Source organism: Alexandromys fortis, unplaced genomic scaffold (genome assembly GCF_014885135.2).
Source record: "Alexandromys fortis isolate MF-2015 unplaced genomic scaffold, M_Fortis_MF-2015_v1.1 scaffold_190, whole genome shotgun sequence".
NCBI classification, from domain to species: Eukaryota; Metazoa; Chordata; class Mammalia; order Rodentia; family Cricetidae; genus Alexandromys; species Alexandromys fortis.
The window spans coordinates 188,207-204,755 of record NW_026068059.1 but is presented as its reverse complement, the minus strand read 5'-3'; the positions used below and the strand labels follow the sequence as shown (position 1 = coordinate 204,755).

General features: G+C 44.5%; 1 long non-coding RNA gene across 2 annotated transcripts in view; it reads right to left on the bottom strand.

The window, feature by feature from the left end:
* Positions 1-200: 200 nt before the first annotated feature.
* Positions 201-16,549, bottom strand: part of LOC126487385 (uncharacterized) — a 155,529-nt gene continuing 139,180 nt past the window's right edge. For both annotated transcript variants that reach the window (XR_007588354.1, XR_007588355.1), the window contains one exon: positions 201-398. This is a non-coding gene — a long non-coding RNA (uncharacterized lncRNA). The remainder of the gene's footprint in view (positions 399-16,549) is intronic.

Below are 16,549 nucleotides of genomic sequence, written 5' to 3'. Positions count from 1 at the left end.
CCAACCTTCTGAGATTTACATAAAGCCTGTATTCTGAAATCTAGAATATATACATATGTATATCCAAATAGTCAAAGAGTTCAAAGACAGGTACCTGCTGCCTTCAAATGAATTCTGCCTAATTGCTTTCAAAAGAAGCAAACACTATTATGAAATTAAAACGCCCAAACACCATAGAATCAAGGAGCAGTACAGATAGGTTGATTGGTTGTAAAATTAAAAATTTAGTGACACTTGAAAAAAAATAAGTTTTCAAAGCCCTAACAGTTGCAGTATTTGAGGAAATGGAAGGTTTGCAGGTAAGTAGAGAAAAATGCCATTACCTGGAAAGCCAACTTCTTATGAATATTGAAAAGCAACCTCCATGTTGCCAGGGTCTTCAAATCAGCCACCCACACCTGGAAAACAAGACATTTAAAATATTTTGATTTCTAAGAACCAACTTACAGAACTTAGTTTTTCGATCGGTTTCGAATTGTCGCTCGATGTTTTTGTAAAGTTAATGCGTCAGTGGCATCAGAGCAAGGGCACAATGAAACATTTTAAAAACTAAATTTATTCCTAGAAGAAAAGAAAACAACACTGGGGCACGCTATGTTTATTTCTAGAGTGAGCCATAATAAAAGGCTCTACAAATAAGTAACTTGCACATCCCCCACCCCCTGGAAATTCCCTGGCTACCAATGCGCTCTAAAAAGGATTTTTTTTTAAAAACCAGGAATAATAATAAAAAAAATCATCAAATAGGAATGTGAAATCTCAGAATAGTCCCAAATTCCAGTGTTTTCTACCAGACTACTTGCTTAAGAAATGTGTCAGAGAGGCCACCGACAATCAGGGATGGGAAGGCGTAATGGGCACACAGGGGTATGTTCCCTTGGCATGAGGTAGCACCCCAAGAGAACACTCTAACTTTCTGATTGCTCATCAGCTTGGGAGACATCTAGTCTCCACCAACAGGGCTGTGCCAAAGGAGCAGATATCTCACAGTGATTGGTTGCCAAGTCTGCCCCTCTCCTCCCGCAACAGGGCTCTTGACTTGAGTTCCACTGCCCTCTCACCTTCCCACTGGGCCACAGTTTAGACACTGGCTTTGCCTTGTTTCATTGTTCCTACACTAAGGGAAGGTGGACTCCCTGTTGACTAGGACTCTTAAGTTCTGCAGGCCTTTGGCCGTGAGCATCAAGTCTGTGGTGATGTCAGCAGCACTGCCACAGAAGGAGGAGCCACCTTTCACTTCTGAAGATGCTTGTCCCACTGACATCCTTTATTCCAAAATGACAGGGCCAGCACACCAGGTGGGTTTCGATGAAGAAAAGAAGGAAGAGACAGCGAGAGTGAGAGAAAGGGAAAATGAGACTTAAAAAAAGAAAGAGAGAGAGAAGGAAGGAGGGAGGGGGAGGCAAGATAAAGAAAATAGTCAGAGAGAGAAAGGAAAGGAGGGAAGGAGCTTGTTCACATACCCCCTTCAGCGTTCACCTTGGCAGCCAGCATCATGAAGCAGGGAGGCCAGAAAGGCCTCCTACAGACTGTCTGTTTTCTAATGCCTTTTCTTTTACTCTCTGAAGTCTCTCTTTTGTGTGTTTGTCTGTGTGTCTCTGTGTGTGTCTGTATGTATAGTCTCTCTCTCTCTCTCTCTCTCTCTCTGTGTGTGTGTGTGTGTGTGTGTGTGTGTGTGAAGATCCAACTGCTTCCACAGTAGAAGCACATCCAGCCAGGAGGTGATGGTACACACATTTAATCCCAGTACTTAGAAGGCAGAGGCAGGTGGATCTCTATGAGTTCAAGGCCAGCATGGTCTACAAAGTGAATTCCAGGACAGCCAGGGCTGTTACACAGAGAAAACCTGCCTTGGAAAAAAATTTTTAAAAAGCACATCCAGAAGTTCCTATTCCTAGGGCGATTCACTGTGCCCTTACACGATGCGACACCACACTTTCCACCTTTGATATTGCCACCAGGTCCCTAGACTGCAGTGTGAAAAAATCTCCTACGCCTACAATATGGTACTGAAGTCATATAGGCTGAATTAAGTCTTTTCTCAGGAAACTCTGAATTGAAGGGAAAAAAAGAGGGGAGAGTCATCCCACAGCAGGGCATAGTTCTCCTGGCCTTCAAGCCAAGCCAGCTCAGACACTCCATATATAATCTCCCGACTATACACTCCTGGACTTAAAAAAGAAATCAATAATTTAAGAAAAATGACAAATGGCAGCATGTGTAGGTCAACCAGGGAATAGGGACGTGAAAATAGTCTGGAGGAATAGAGTCGGACGAAAAGTAAGCGTTCACTTTGTTGAGCGGTGCAGCTCTGTTTCCCGTAATTAAGGAAATGTCTGGCCCTCCTTAATGTTCCCTGGAAACAGATGTAGCGCTGAGAGCGAGAACCGGAGAGCGAGGACTAGGACCAGGTTTGCTTTCGGCACACTTGGTAAAACAAAGGAGCTAGAGGCTTTGCCAGTCCCAAGCTGCTTCGCGTGCAGCTGGCTACGAAAGACGGCTTTCACTGCGGGAAGGACCAAGTTTGCTCCCAATCGCCATCTTCCTTCCTCCTTAAGATGCCCAGGTGCCAGCCCACGACTTCTACTCCAGCTGCATTGTCAATAAAGCAAGGGGGGGGGGTGTCCAAATGAAAGCTAATGCGAGTCTGACTCGACACGGAAACGTGAGGCGTCTGTCATTTCCTTAATACAAGTGAACGGCGTGCGGCACAAGTGTTCCCAGGAGGCTGGCCAACCTTAACACTTCCTAGTCAAAGCCAGGATTTGTTCCTGGGAAGGCGCGTCACAATGAGATTAGAATGTAGGGGTGTTGAAGAAAAGACGGAGTCTATTGCACCCTGTCAGGGAGAGAATATGCAATCTGTAAATGGCCAGTACATCCTCAGAGCTCTGACTGTTATAGTCAGAGCCCTAGCCTGAAGCCTACACGGTGATGCTTGCGAGAAGAAGCAATCACCTAACCCTCACCCAAGTGACTAGATTCTTATAAAGCAGAAGGCCCTGTGCTTACATAAGGGTGCAGGGCCACTTCCAGGCAGACATAGTTACCCCTACACATCTGCATCTCACCCTGTCACCACACCAGGAAGATTTGATTTTCTCATCCGGGTTTCCTGATTTCCATATTCCCTTATTTAGAACAGCAACCAGATCGACAGGTCACAAATTTATACAGTCTCTGACAAAAGGCTTTAGAAAGGCAAGACCCCCGTGTTACCCAGGTTATTACGTCTACTTTCTAGGCATACTCTCCTTCCCTGCCTCCTTCCCCCCCCCCTCTCTCTCTCTCTCACACACACACACACACACACACACACACACACACACACACACAATCTGTTGCCTGCTTAACCGTATCAGGATGACAAGCAACATCTGTTTGTAAAAGAGCCAAAATCAAACCTTAAATTTTTTGGCTATGCTTCTCTTCCCCCCCCCCCCCACTCTAAAATCGAGGGGAAAGTAACAGACAACGTTAAGATTTCCTTAGGCGTGGGCCCTCGAATAGTGTCCCGTGCTCTTCTAGGCTGGAAGGCAAAGTGGCTCCACTCAGTCCAGCAGCATTTAAGGGTGTCTTCTCTGAGCATGCCCAGCCCCAGCTCCCCTCAGTCCAGCAGCATTTAAGGGTGTCTTCTCTGAGCATGCCCAGCCGCACCGAAACCAGCCTAGCAAAGGCCCAGAAGTCAGGCCCGGCTCGCAGCTTTCTAGTCGTCTTCTAATCAAGACGTCAGGGCCTTTGGCATCGGGCGAGGGGTGGATAGAGAAAGGAAGGCAAAACGGGAGGAGGGGCAGAGAAGAGGGGAGCTTGTTTGTGTCTCCCCTCTTTTGTCACACAGGACCATTTCACACACGTCACACACGGGAACATGCAAGAAACTGGCCGTCTGCAACGGGCTCTGTCTACCCCCACCACCACCACCCCGCCTGCACCACGGAGCCCTGGATTTCTGGAAGGTCCCCGATGATCCACAGAGGCACAGTGCAAAGAATCAGAGCTGTGTCCGTGGGGTGGGGGAAGGAAGGAGCTAGTGATGAAAGCCTTGCTCTTCAACATAAAAGATTTTGCCCTAGCAGAAAGGAAAGAGGAGCCGGCTAAGGCTCTCGACTCCCATTTCACTTGGGATTTGGAAGAAACCCACACACACCGAGGGAGAAATAAATCCAGACAAGTTGCTAAGGAGACTTGTGTAAACTCCAAGCACAGACATATTTCTTGGCCTTTCCCCTGCACGGCATCTCGTATTCCGAGCACGCAGCTCTGCAGCAGCTTTGCACCAACCTTCTGCATTAATCTTGGCCTTAGCCGAGCAGACTGTCAGAGCTTGCTGGTTGGAGATACCACGTTCTTCAATTCAAACTTAACAAGTTAAAGGTGTGTGTGTGTGTGTATGTGTGTGTGTGAGAGAGAGAGAGACAGAGACAGAGATAGAGAGAGAAAGAGACAAAGAGAGAGACAGAGACACAGAGAGAGAGGCGCAGAGACAGGGAGCATGTGTATGTGTGTGGAAGAGAGTGTGTGAGAGAGTGTGTAAGAGAGACAGAGAGATAGTGTGTGTATGTGTATGTGAGAGTGCAAGCGTGTGTGAATGTGTGAGAGAGTGTTTGTGTGTGTGTGTGTGAGAGAGAGTTAGAGAGAAAGAGAGAGAGAGAGTATGTGTGTGAAAGTAGAGGAATTTTAATTTAGAATTTTTAAAATATTGGTGTTGAATAAAGAGTATTTACACTGTGCATCTCAGGAGCAGGGAGGAAATGGGTAGGTAAAGCGTGCGATTCTGAAAAATTCTCTCTGCCTATGTATTCAGCTTTTCTCTTTGCTCCTAGACTTTCTCCTCCTGCATGTCCACTTAAGATCCTGCCCCACAGCACATGTAAGCAGAGCTTCTATCCCATTGCCCGGCTGTGTAGGGACCCAGGCTTCTAGACACAGCACATTCTATCAAGTGGGAACCTGCCCCTCTGCCTTCCTGCTCTGCAGAGTCCCAGGGATCTCAGCTCTTGCAAACACACTGGGACAGTCCTGAAGGTCTAGAGCTCCACCCCGCTAAAGTGTGATGCCAGCTAACCTTTAGGAAGAGAGCTTTCAGACTGCGCACATTCTCTGAAGCAGAGAACTCCTCCCAGAGAGACAGGTCTCCAGTCACAGCTGATATCTGTCAACATTTGATTTAGGGGGAAATTAACATTTTCTTGTCAGAAAGAGATATTTGTGCTGTCGAAGTCAATATTTTCCTTTCCCAGCCTTCCCTATTAGAATTTCTGTGATTTTTTTTCCCAGGACAGAGAAGAAAGGAGAAAAATATAGTCCTGATTATTGTTCAGGGTGCAGAGGTAAATATATGTGTCCTAAAGTCTGGCCTGGGATATGTCTGTGTTCTATTCTATATTTGCATGCATTTTCATATGCTTTTGGATGTATGTGTGCAAGTGTGCACACACGCTCATATGTGTGCAGCTTGTGCATGAGTCTGCATATATGCATGTGTGTCTTTTATGTGTTTTTTGTAGGTTTGTGTCTGTTTAATATTTTTGTATATAATTGATTATGTGTGTGTTTTTTCATGTGTACATTTGTTGATACCCCTATGGGGTGTGTGTGTGTGTGTGTGTGTGTGTGTGTGTGTGTGTGTTTCACTGCCTTACCATGAATGATGATGCTAGGAAAACACACACAAAGATAGTTGGGGTATGGACATCTGCTCAGGGTCTCTCCAAACCAGGAAGGCTTATGTTCGCCAATAACTATAATCGATAAACCACAGTGAGGGGCCACTAACCAAACACACTCATGTCCTGGTTTTGGGATGGGTAGCAATGGATGAGAGATTGCTGAAAGATGAGACAACGTCTTTGCATTTGGGCAGAGAACTGGGCGTGTCTCTTTGTGCTCCACGAAGGCCATGCTGCTTCTATTCCTTTCCTCCCTCTCAGCCAACCTTTATTCGGCTTCATCCTTCAAGAATAAGGTAGTCACTCTGCCTCAGTTGAAGTCAGAGAGCCAGAAGACTCTGAAGGAGACTCTTGGAATAGCTACATAGAGACTTTGCTCCTGCCATCCCAGAGACAGGAGAACACAGGGTAACCAGCCCTGCCTACTCACCTTTCTCCAGCAAGATGCCAGTGTAGTCCCGCCTCTGTTCTAGGGAAGGTGTCGTATGTGTGTTTCTCCTTACAAAGTCTTTCTGCCTCAGATGTCACCTGGCACTATGCCATCAAGACTCAATCAAAGTGAAAAATGAACCGGGGGATTTGATGAGGGTGGGCAGGCCCCAGCAGGTGATGGGACAATTGCCCAGAGCCCTGGTTAGCCTGGAGGCAGGAGGGGAATACTGGCAATTTTTGAAATATTTTTTGAGATTATAAGATACTTACATCATTTCCCCCTTTTCTTCCCTCCTTCCAACACCCCCTTATACTCTCCACCTCATTCTCTGTCAAATTCATGACTTTTGTCTTCAACTGTTGTTATAAACACACATTTATAAACACACAAATACAGCCTGCTCAGTCCATATACTATTACTTGTATGCATGTTTTCAGGGCTGATCGTCTGATATTGGATAACTAATTGGTGTGCTCCTCCCTGGGGAGAACTACGATTCTCACTATCAGTGTTCCTTAGTCGCCTGTAGCTCTTTGTCTAGGACTGAGGCCTTGTGGGCTTTCCATCGTCCATGTTAGCCTGTCTTTTGGTATTCTCCCTTGTGCAGGCCATGCTTAGGCAACCACGCACTTTTTCTCTTTTTATTTCTCCTTGAAGCTGCAGGGGCCAGAACCCCAGGAAAAGCTGCCTAACAGTCAATTAGCCCGTTGGCCCCTCCTGCTGGGGCTGAGTGGATTGCTCCCCATAATGCACAGTGATATTTATCAGGAGTGTTGCACTGCATCACTGAAGAGAGGAGGAACTGATTTACATAAGCAGTTCAATCCCTATTTCTGCAGTGAGGTTTCTTTCCCACATATCACCCCAAAATGTTTTCCTTGATAGCTTAGCTTAACACTTTCCAAAATACCCCAAACAACAGAAACCATGTGGGATACCTTTCATTCCACTACCACCTGCCCGCCCTCCATCTCTGTCGATCCTTTGTGGGAAAGATATTTGTAAACAAAAGAGCAGCATGGCCGGGATGGCCTGAAGAGCAATCCCACTAGATGTGCACACTGTGGATTCAGACGGCTTCCGAATTCCAAAGAAGGCAGTTTTCACGTTACACTGGGAAATTCTTTAAGGGAACCTTTGAAATGTGGGAAGAAACAAGAGACGTATGAGCAGTGGCTGGCGAGCTAAAGTGCCATTCAGATGTGTCTCAACAAAGAAAGTAACTCAACTTCTACTTTGAACATGGGTCTAGGTGCACGTCCACACATATGTGCTATGGTAGCTAATGTTAATTGTCAACCTGATAGAATCTAGAAACCCTGCGAGATGGGCACGTCTGTAGGGGAATCATCATTTTTTAAAGATTTGGTTTTACTTTTCATTTTGTGTATGCACGTATTCAGCATTTGGGTGTGTGCAGGTGACTGTAGGTATCTGCAGAGCCAGAAGTCATCAGTGCAGTTACAGGCAGTTGGGAGTCACCCAATATGGGTGCTGGCAATTGAACTTGGGTGCTTTGCATGAGTAGTAAGAGCTCTTAACCACCAAGTCACCTCTAGCCCCAGGAGCAGCTTCTGTTAACTGAGACAGGAAGACTAGCCACCTGTGGGTGGTGCCTCTCCCTGTCTGGGATCCCATACTATGTGTGCATGGAAAAAAAGAGAACTAAGCCACTGCAAACACTCTTGGCTTTTTGCTTCTTGGCTGTAAATGCAACATGCCGAGCTGCATCTAGTCGCTGCTGCTGTGACTGCCCTGCTACAATGGACTACCCTGGGTACTGCCAGTCAAACCACCGTTTTCCTCAAGTTGTTTTCGTTGGGGTATTTTATAATAGCAACAGAAAAGAGACTGAAACCTCTGCAGATGTGCAAACAGTCTTAAGTGCTTACTGCCAAACCTGTCACACTATTAACCTTGTGGTTAAAGACCACACCTTTTTCACATTGTATGAACTGACCTTTTTTTTTAGACCGCTCTGAGATTTAATCTCATGGGCTGCATACAGGGGAAGAAATGGAATGGCCTACTTTTCCATCATGTATGAACTAATGTCTCATGGCATCCAGCAATTCTCTCCTAAACCCAATAACTCTATATTGGACAGGAATCGACACGAAGAAAAACTGAGTCTTTCCAAAGCTCGGGCATTATTATAACGACAAGAGTAGGATTCAGATTCCTAGCTGTGGCTGAAGGAATCTGGGCATGTTTCTTTGTCCATTCTGCCTCCCTTGTTGTCAGCCATGGTAGGTCACCTGGAATCCCAGGGTCCAGGACACACCACCCACATGTACTCCTGTAGCCATCATGTCAGGCAATGTCAAAGATGATGACATACCCAAATGGTTCTACTGAGAACTGGCATCAGAGATCAGTTAAGGATGAAAGTGGCCTCTGGCAGTGTATTCCACTCGTGCTGGTGCAATTGTGCATTCCTCTAGTGCTAACCGTGAGTGACAGAGAGCAGGTCAGAGGTCACCAATTTGAAAAGGGGAATGTGCATGTCTGTTACACGAGGTGATTATCAATGCTAATTGGGCATCTACTTCTTTTCGCACCCAGGACAGGACTGAGAGCAAACTCAAGATGAAAAGAGAGGAGTACTCCAAGTTCAGTGTCCCCAGAACAGGCTTACTTGTTTTCCATACATACTTCAACAAAGTGCTGATTAACATATAATTTATAAATGACTATCTACCCCAGGAAGAGTTCTAGTGTTATTCTTAGGCCAGGCTAAGCCCTACTGTAATCACATCTACATTTTCATCTGACATAAATAATGTATTGGTGACATTTAATATGGACGAGACATCACCTCATGGATGGCTTATAAAAGCAGGTCATATTTCCAGTTCCTGGGGTGTAGTATTTTGGGGTTGGTAGACAAGAATGGCTGGGCTATGTGGGAAGTCCCAACCCCCATATAAAGGGCATATAGCTGTAAACTCCTTTCGAAACTTTTTCAGTATAACTTGAAGAACTCTGATGCCAACCACTCCTTTTTTTTAATTTATTTTTTTAAGTAAGTCACTTTTATCAGTTTGGACTGACTTGAAGAAAGATTCTGAACTTGAGTGCAATCTCAATAGGAGTTTTATTGAAACTCTCAGTGTGTTCTCTTACAAGAGAGGAAGAAGGTTGACAACAATGAGATTTTTCTATTTCCAATTAACCCGAAACTTCTTATGTCACCAAGCCTTTGCCTTTCTCATGACAACATGGGAAAGGTAGTCATGAGCTTCTCATGGTAGACACTTTGAGAGGTCTGAATTTTTTTTTGTTTGTTTGGTTGATTGGTTGTTTTTTTTTTTTCCGTTTGATGTTTGTTTGCTACTTTATCATCTCTGGGCATTCTACCTACCAGAGAAGTACAATTTTATCTTAAAAGAAATAAATCTTAGAAATGTTATTCACACAACCATTAAGTACACAGCACATTATATAGGAACAAGTCAGTAAAAGAAGAGCCAGACAATTCCATCATTACTGTGAAAAGAATAGCTACTGATGGCTAAGTCTGTGTCAAAGACAGAAAAAATAAATCAAGAATCAGAGATTTTGAATGGCTTAAGTCTCCAAATATATTAATTTTATCCCTGGTTCCTTTAAAAACAGCAATGTCAGAAAATGCATTTTTACAAAAAAAGACCTCCCCCAGGATAAGGCAACCAGAGAGACCAAATGGAGATGGCCACATCTCTTACAAAGTCTGGAGGGAACCTGGCAATGGTGAGGGACAGCAGTAGCACTGCTGTGTCCCAGCTCCTTCCTGCTAGAAGGGTCGACTGTAATGAGAGAACAGAATCCAAGGGCGGCAGGTTTGTCCTTTCCTGAAGACACAGTTGCAGCAGAGGATCCAGAGACCTTCGGGCCCTAAGAAGTGTTAGCTCTGGTACAGAGTTATCGCAGAAAATGCATGAGTTCATTGATGGATTAGTGCCCTTGAGAGGAGGGAAAGCTGCTGCCAATGATCAGTGGGAAACATCACTTTTCAGACGCTAAGCTCTAAAACTGACCACATCAGACACTTCGTCATTGTCTAAAGTTCCCCTTGTGAGCTCATATGAGAGGCTGTGAAATGTATCTTCTAAAGAATAAAGGTGGGCAGCCTTCACGGGAAAGTCAGGTCTGGATACCTACCTGTGGGGCAAACGATCCTCTTTCTACATTTCAAAAATGAAAAAGAAGCCTCTTTCCTGCCATTGTCCCTAATGACCGGCATCCTGTCTATAAAGATGGAGGCCTTCTAGCCAATGAACGCTAGCCACCCATTCTTCTTTGAGAAGGCTCACAGGACCTCCTGAAGTTAGACCATCATAGAGCTTATCTCTTAGTTATTTGGGAAGGCTTCAAAGTATTCCCCAGCTCTACTCCATTTTTGGTGTATGTGGCAAGTGGACATGAGGAGTTGGATCTACCAGATGTTTCTCAGTGACCTGTGTGTATACACATCAAGTCACTGATGAGTTTTCCTCGTGCACCCAGAGCCCTGGGCAGAAGTGATAACCACAGCAGACAGGAGGCTCTGCTTCCACCACTAAAGTAGGGATTTTCAGGCAGCCCTATAGACTTGACCTCCAGGGGGTAAACCTGGATAGACATTGGAAATAATATACAATAAAAACTCTGTCTGGAACAGGTTTACACAAGATCCCTTGAGTAAGAGAAATTATGAGAAATTCTATCCAGAGTTCAGCTGGGCATCGGGACCTTCCTCACTTTCTGCACATCTGTAAATCCTATTAGTGCTTATGAAATGGGATTGCCTGCTGATGGATTTGGGAGCTGCCCTCCCACTGAAGGGGCCATGAAGACATGAACGCTAACATATGGCTGTCTTCACTCCCTGCTCACGGCTTCCTTTGTGTGTGTGAGTGGGGGGTGATATAAGCAAGTGGATGACAAAACTTCAGGATGCCCCCAGCTAAATGATTCTCTATGCATGTACAGGAGCAAGAGTCCGTGTGTCTACAGCAACTGCCATTGACTTGTAGTTGTTGCTATGGGGCTTCTCAAACACAGAGCTTAATCTTCCTTTTAGCAGTTCTTGGCCTTTCTACACCCATGGCGACACAAAGGTATCGCCAAATGCTCACCAAGCTAGCATAAAAGCCATGAGAGAGAGACTTCCCCATAACTGCTTTTCTTGCGGCATATGAGGGTAACAACATCCTTGTTTCAACACCTTCGCGGAGGGTGCTGGAAGGATGCTGTCTGCCTGAGCATCCTCCTTTCCTTTCTATTAGACTTCCGGCAGGCTAGACTCCTCCTTCCCTGTGCACACACACTCATAAATGGGCTATGCCAGAGGGGCCTCTAATCACAGCAATCATCCGGGAAATTAAATGTTAGAATACCCACTTTCCCACTTGAGATTGGGGCCTAGGTTGTCACCATGACCTATACGAGACCCAAGCTGCCTCTTGAAGAAAGGCCAGTGCCGGGGATCCATCACGGGCTTCATGCTTTATGGTGTCTGTCTGTACTCCTTTCTCAGAAAATGACTGCAGCTCAATTCAGTTTTGTTTCTGTTCTGACGACTGCTATTAATACCTCCTATTTACAGAACACATACCTCAGAGGAGTTCAAAACATTTACAGAAATTAGCCAAGCCTTGTAACATCCTGTCAAGTGGGCAGGCTCTAGATATTACTTTCTTTATATAAAAGGAAGAAACTGAGCTATTAAAAGGGCAAATATCTTTGCTTGCCACAGACACAGGACCCCATCGCCCACTCACTTCCAGGGTTCTACTGAAGTTGCCGAATGGGGTAAGTGTTTATTTACACCACGCGCATTAGCTTAGGACTCTAGTGGTTTCAGACACATATATAATGTTGTAAGAATCCTCACATGCAGTATCATGCCAGCTTTCCAGGAGTATCATACACGGACACACACAGACACAGACACACACACAGACACAGACACAGACACACACACACACACACACACACACACTACAAGCTTCCTCTAGCAATAACTGGTGTGGGGTTGATGTGTTTGCAATCAGCCAACACCTCCTTCTAGAGCAGTTTCCTCCCCTATTCCCAGACAGTTCCTAGGTTCTGTTCAAATTGCACTCTTAAAATGACCTTGGGGTTCAAAGAGAAGTTGGGTTGTGGGGGTTTGTAGTTCTTACAGAGTGTGGCACTCAGCCTGTTATAATCACTAGAAAATAGTGATATATACGGGACTGCTGGGTTTGAGGTAGGTGGGACTACGCTGGCATCCTAGTCCTGCCCAAGGAAGACCTTGGGCAAGGTCATTAACTTTTCTCAATCTCATTGACTATAAGAAGAGAATCCTCTTTGCTCTGAATTCATAAGGGGGCTATTTGTGAGAGGTGACATGCAAATCCATCAATGTGACAGTGACGAAAGACACAGCAGTACTTCTACGTTGGGATACTCCACAGCCGGTATGACGAAAGATTGGGATATGCATAGTAGTTCATGCTGTAATCTAATAACTTTAGAGGCTGAGCTGAGACAGGAGAATTCCCATGAGTTTGAGGCCAACCGAGGCAATGAAGTGAGTTCTGAGATAGCCTGGAATTCTTGAGCACTATTGTGATAAAAAAGAAAGAAAAGAATTGACTAAGAGAGAAAAGATAGACACAAAGAACTGAGCCGATAAAGAAATATCTAAAAATACATAAAGTGTAAAAAATGAGATGCAGAGGATTTTATAATTCTCTGTGCAGAGAAGCCCCTCAGGTTATGCTCTTGTTCAGGTCAGGTTCCTGGAAGGTAGAGCACGCAACAGGACAACGAGGTAAACAGCATGAACAATGCAATAGAGCATGTTGGAAGAACCACTGCAGTTACTGCTGTTGAGTGGGTTCAGTGGAGAGGGCTAGGATGCCGGTCTCTCCAGCTCCAGGCACACAAAAGAAAGAGGCCAACTGACTGAGCGAAAGAAAATTGCCCAATGAATGACCTAATCGGGAATTAATTGTTGAGTCAGAAAATAAGGACACAAGTATGAATCACAAAGAATCTTATGTATTGTTTGGACATTTGAATGGAGTGAGGCCACATCATCCTTTGGGAAGAAAAAAGGCTAGAAAGTTCCGAGGCTTAGATTCCAGAGGAGTGCTTCTTCAAGCTCAGCCTCAGGACCACCCAGTCATGTCCCCTGGGAAGCTGAGTAATCGTTAAGATTCCTGGGACCCGCCCAGATCTCCAGATCTGAACCAGATTCTTTGGGATGGTGATCCAGAAATATGGATTGCCTATTAACTCTCTCTCTCTCTCTCTCTCTCTCTCTCTCTCTCTCTCTCTCTCTCTCTCTTTCTCTCTCCCTGCCATTGATTGAACTGTCTATATTTAGAGTATATAATCTGATGTTCTGTTATGCATATATACATTGTAAAATGATCAACTCAAGCTAACAGATCTGTAGCAAGTCGCTGTCTCTCTTTCCCTTTCTGTTTACCTTCCTTTACCTTCCTTCTCTCTCCTTGCTTCCTTCCCTCTCTCTCTTTCTGCCCTTCCCTCCCTGCAACTTGCCTCTCCCCCTTCTTTCCTTTCTTTCTCTCTTTCTCCTTTTTAAAAGAAAAGAACACAAGATTTTACCTATTTAGCAAATGAAAAATACACAAAAAGGTGGACTAAAAGACATATTGCTAAAACGTCCATACCACCTAGAGAGATCTACAGATCAATGGAATCCCTATCAGAACACCAACGGCATTCACCACAGAAAGAAAAAAAGGAAACACTGAAATTCACAAAGCAGCAGAAAGACCCCAAAGGTCCAAAGTAGTGCTGAAAAATAACAAAGCCAGAGGTATTATATTTCGTTATTTCAAAGCATGCTACAAAGCTACCATAATCCAAACCTTGTGGTTCCACATTAAAAAAATAGATAAATAGACAAATGGAGGATGAAGGAAAGTACAGAAATTCGTGTCTTATGATAGATTTATTTCCATGGGGGTAAAAAGAACTTACCGTGAAAAAAGACACAATTTTGTCTCCCAAACAACAGTGTCAGGAAATTTGTTTACATACATGCAGAAGAGTTGTTTGGACCCTTATCACAAACTCTATACAAAATTAACCCAAAACATAATACTTAGGTATAATGTCTGGAACTATAAGCTACTAGGAAAAAAAAATAAAGCAAACTTTCAATCACTTCTTGAGGCCTGTAGGGGTCAGCTGATCACCCGCTAAGGGAATTCAAAATCTGGCCAGCTTTTGAAAAGGATGTGCATTGCTCGTTCTTAGCAAACTTCAGTCTGCCACAGAGTCTGCATTCTAAGTTGTCATTGTGCCAAAGAGAGGCAGGCCTTGGGCAGCTCCATGTCTCAGCTCCTGGTGATTAACCCTGAGACGACCCTGAGTGTGGGTGTACTCCCTTCCTCGAGGTCGGGAGGTGTCTGGAAGGGTCACACACTTGCATCATCTGTGCTATGATTCGCCCTGTTGACGTTAGAGGGAATCAAGGGCCAGGTGCTGTGTGTCTTAACTGACCCAGAGAAGCTCTCAGGACATTCACGTTTTAGGAAGGTCCTGTGCTTAGATGGTTTGGACCAAATAGAGATTAATAAGGCCATAGGAAGTGAATTTGGGTCTGAAATTCCTGATCTAGATGCAGAGACATTATTACAACCACAAGAAATTATAGATTACACTGCAGAAGAGAAGGGTGTGTATGAACCAAGTGTCACAGCCTTCTTCCCCTCTAAGGGGACTCAGAGAACAAGGCAAGGGTCTGAAAGAGAGGACACCTGGGGACATTATCGCTGACTGACAACAGTCATGTTGGACTTGGATTTAAAGTGTCTGTTTTCTCCTTTGAAAATAAGTAATTATAAAACAAAAACAGGTTACTGATACAGGTCTCATCAATCAATTTTGGTTGTCAATCAAAATATTAAGCAATAAAAAGAAAAATAAACAAGTGGTTTGAGTTGAAGCAAAAATCCTCACCAAAAGGATATGGCCCAGAGAGTAAAGAGGAAGATGAAGAGGATATTTTCAGAGTGTATGTCTAGTGTCTGCTATGGGGTTAGTTCCTTTCCTGCTGGAGGTACTAAGTCTGAGAATGATGGCGTTAGCCCTTTCCCTGTATCTGCTATGACAAATCCTAACCTTTCTGGAAGTTTTCTCCTTTGCTTTAATACAGGGACTGCTTTCGAATGACACTTTCCATGACAGAATTCACCAGCCTTGGCTGCCCCTGTTCCCTGACTTGAGGTACCAGGTGGATTATTCAAGTCCTGGCCTGAGCTGTCCTGAAGTTGCTGGGTGACATCTGTGCCTCTTCAAAGGCAGAGCCTGCCTGTCATTTGACTTTGCTGCTCTGTTCTTTTGCTATGAAAATCAGTGAGTAGGGATTCTCTGATTCTAAATGGTTACTTACACATGTGGATTTTATGTTTAATGCATTGATAGTTTAATTATAATTCATGTCATAACATAATAACTAGAACTAATAACCTCCCTCCCACCTCTCTCTCCACACACACACACACACACACACACACACACACACACACACTAAGCAAACATTTCTCTTCAGCCTTGGGGAGGGATAGAAAAACAAGAATTATTCAGCCATGTTCACGTGATTAACAGTCAAGGGATTATGGCAAGTCTGAGGATGACAGGACCCAAAAGTGGCAAGTGACAGTATCCTCAACAAATCCAAGTTTAATAGGCAAAATCCCTCTGGTCTTCTGATGGAGAAGAGTCATAAGTAGAAGGCTGTGAGTCGCCACTCAAAACTTCAGGAGCTCAGCCAAGGGACGGGACTTTGGAACTCCTGTATCCGGAACTGTCACCCTTACCTGATTTATTAAGGAAATGGGTTGGGTGACTTAGTCACCCAGAGCCCCGATTTCCTTGAGTATAAAGTTGGAAATGTAATAAAGGGGGTCTCCTAAGGTTAAGGAGACAACTGAATGAAACAGCCAAGAGTCACTAGGCGTGTGACTGGGACACATGAAGAGTAAACTTTAAAAGCTATCTTTCACACAGCATAGTGGGCTGTCATCTGTGACCTCTCGTTTTGCATGGAGGCTCAAGAATGTGGAGTGGTGATGGGGGATTTAAGGCTACTCAATGCACTGTACTTTTGGAGTCCTCAAACTGTCTTAGTTCCAGAGTCCCTGTGTTATTTGTGTTTTCTATATTACTCTTCGTAACTAAAACCAAACTCCAAACATGAACGGTGAGTCCTTTGGACACAGAATCTAAAGATTCTTTCAAAGATGCCTGAAATCTACCCTATTTTTTAAAAGGCCAAAATTGTTGACAGAAATAAAATTTCAGTGTTTCAGAGCTGTTGAATTCCCAGGGTCTAGGACACTACATACTAAGTTCCAAGTAAGTAAACACTGCCTGAACACATGGCTGCTGCATCTACCCACTCAACATGGGAGGAGACCTTCCACCAAAAGATCTGACAGCATATGAATGCCACGGGTG